The following is a 2,968-nucleotide window of genomic DNA, read 5'->3' as shown; positions in this document are numbered from 1 at the left end:
AATATTGCTGTTTTAAATTGCAAGTTATGATCTTTAGCAACCCTATATACAACAGGACAAAATACTTCTGGGTCCTGTGCCACTCTCACGTCGTTCTTGTGTTTGAGCCCATTGTTGCAGCCACTATGACAGTCCATCTCATTAAAGATCTTACTCTTTTTGCTGACCCTCTACCCTATACAGAAGTTACTCTGTAAAGATTGATTCAGTAGTAGTGAGTTCATTGGTTTTTTGGTTGTTGAGGAGGGTTACAATGAATCAAATTTTAAGTTTCTCAAAAGACATAGTTATGAGTGTCTTATTGATCCCAAACAAACAATACCACATGCAAACTATATAAAAATATTTTAATATTATATATACAATTAAACATACTAATTTAAAAAAGCAAGGGCCACACGGGGAGGCCATATCTGACCTTAACCAACGTCACAAAGGGGAACTATCTCCATCAACAGCATCAATAACACAAAACCAATTCCCATGAGGTCAAACTCTTCACTCCCATGCCTCTTTACTCCCATGCCTCTTTCTATTCATTCAATACAAATATTACTGCTTTGCTAGGTCCAGAATCCAGTGTGATAGGTTACAGCCTACACACAATCATATAGGGGAAGTAAAAATTTACAATCCAGATCAAGAACGGAATACAGTCAATACAGACCTGCAATAGGCACACAGCCCCCTCATGCCTTCAGATCAATGGTTCTAAGTTCTCAATACTGCTACTATTGGCTTTGCCCTCACCCCTCTGAGTTGTCCAACAAAGTTCTCAGTCCTGACAATATTGGCTCCGCCATTCTCCAAGGTCTCATCTCACACCAGGTCTCCAATTTGGCTGTAGGTACTGCTGCTGTAGGAATAGCTGGAGCAGGAAGGGCATCCTACAATGCTTTGCTTTTTCTTCAATGGCACCAGAAGATCTGTCTCTGCAGGTAGATTGGTGAGACTAGCCAATCCTCCTGCAGATTGTTGATACCAGCCCTTGTGGAATTGTGGAAGCCAATGTCCTTATGGATAGCTGACATTCCCTATTTGCATATTCCTGATAAACTCCATACAAACAAAACCACAAACGATTGCCTTTAAAGAGCAGAAATATATTTTTTCCCAGTTTTGGAGGCTAAAAGTCCAATTCAGGGTTTCAATTCTTTCTGTGGGATTTTCTTCTAGTTTATGGTATCTGTCAAAAGTCCCTGGCATTCCTTGGTTTTTTACTATCCCCCTGTGAATGCTTGTTTGTTCTGCTTTTTTTTTTTTTTAATACGTCAGACATGATTAGGTTTAAACTCAAAACTCACTGCCCTCAGGTAGGTCCCATCTCATAGTGACCTTTCATCAGGTGTCCAAGATTGTAAGTCTAACAGGGAGGAGACTGCCCATTGTTTTTCTCCCAATAAGCGGTTGGTTAATGTGAACCTCCCAGGGACACAGAGCCCTTTGGTTAACAGTGAAACACCCTGCTGACTCTGCCACCAACACTCCTCACTCCACTCTAGTATGACTTTGTTAACATAACAAAAGGAAAAGAATTTTTCCAAACTGGTTCTCACTCACAGGTACAAAACCCAGGATTTCAATATACATTAAGAGGGACAAAAAATGTCTAACAAATAGCACAAAAAATTGATTTTTTTCCCCCCTTACTAGAGTATTTTCTTACTTTTTCCCTTTTTATAATCCAGTGAGATTCCCTACCCTATTTTTAGAAACATTATACTTGGAAAACTTGTTTCAATTATACCCTAGACTTATGAGAATCCTGATATTGAGATGTTATTTACTCCTTTTTAGGAAACATGAACATAGCTAGACTTTTATAATTTTTGGAGCATGCGATGTAGTTTTTCCAATAAATGGTCTCTAGTGGCATTTTTTGGAAGAGCTTTAAGCAAATAATCACTAGATAATTCATTGTGTCTCTTCTTAAAAAAATATTTTAAACTATTTGCCCAGAGGTGATAAGGCATGAGCTTCATCTATTTCCAAAATATTGACTTCTTTAAATTATGTATTTAGTATCTGTCTCTCAGGGCACATATTTGTTTCCTACCATCCTTATTAAGACTTTTGTAGGACCTTTTTTGGTTGGTTTGGTTTTTTTTCTTTGTTGAATAATCTCTTTCCAAAAAGAAACAGGGTTAGGATACTATTTTGCTAGTGTTTATAAAGAGACATTTTATGAGAAGCATAATTTCTGTGGGAAGATTCTATTTTCCTGGCTTATAAAGGAATGTAACAGTCATGATTATGTTCTGAGAATTTATCCTGGGAGTCCTGAAATCAGATTCTTCAAGTCAATTTTTTCTCCATCTATCATGATGTTGCTTATCAACCCAGTGGTGAGGATTTTTATCTTCTTGATTTTGAGATGCAATCCTTCTTGTTATTGTTGTTATGTGCCGTTGAGTCGCTTGCGACTCATAGCGACCCTATATACAACAGGTCTAAATTCTGCTCTGTCCTCTGCCAATCTCATTGCCTCCGACACACTCGTCCCGATTGCCCCAGTCACCGAATCAATCCATCTCTCCCAGAGGGCCTTCCCCTCCTCCGTCTGCCCTCCACCCTCCCAAGCATGATGTCCCTCTCCAAGGACCAGTCTCTCCTTACAACATGACCAAAGTATGTCAGACAAAGTCTCAGAACCCTTGCCTCCAAGGAGCAGCCTGGTTTAACCCTCTCCAGGATGAATCTGCTTGTTCTCTTAGAAGTCTATGGCACCTTCAGCACTCTTCTCCAACACCAAAGCTCAAAAGTATCAATTCTCCTTCTATCCTCCTTGGTCATTGTCCAGCTATCTGATGCATAACAAGTGATTGCAAAGACCATGGCCTGTACCAGACGCACCTTTGTCTCCAGAGACACACCATTGCTCTTGAGTACTTTAGAGAGGTCCCTAACAGCAGACTTTTCCCATGGCCATATGTCTTTTAATTTCCTGGCTGCTGGTGCCAAGAGTGTT

Source organism: Elephantulus edwardii, unplaced genomic scaffold (genome assembly GCF_000299155.1).
Source record: "Elephantulus edwardii isolate Elephantulus edwardi_28Jun2011 unplaced genomic scaffold, EleEdw1.0 scaffold00007, whole genome shotgun sequence".
Lineage (NCBI taxonomy): Eukaryota > Metazoa > Chordata > Mammalia > Macroscelidea > Macroscelididae > Elephantulus > Elephantulus edwardii.
Note: the sequence above shows the minus strand (reverse complement) of the source record.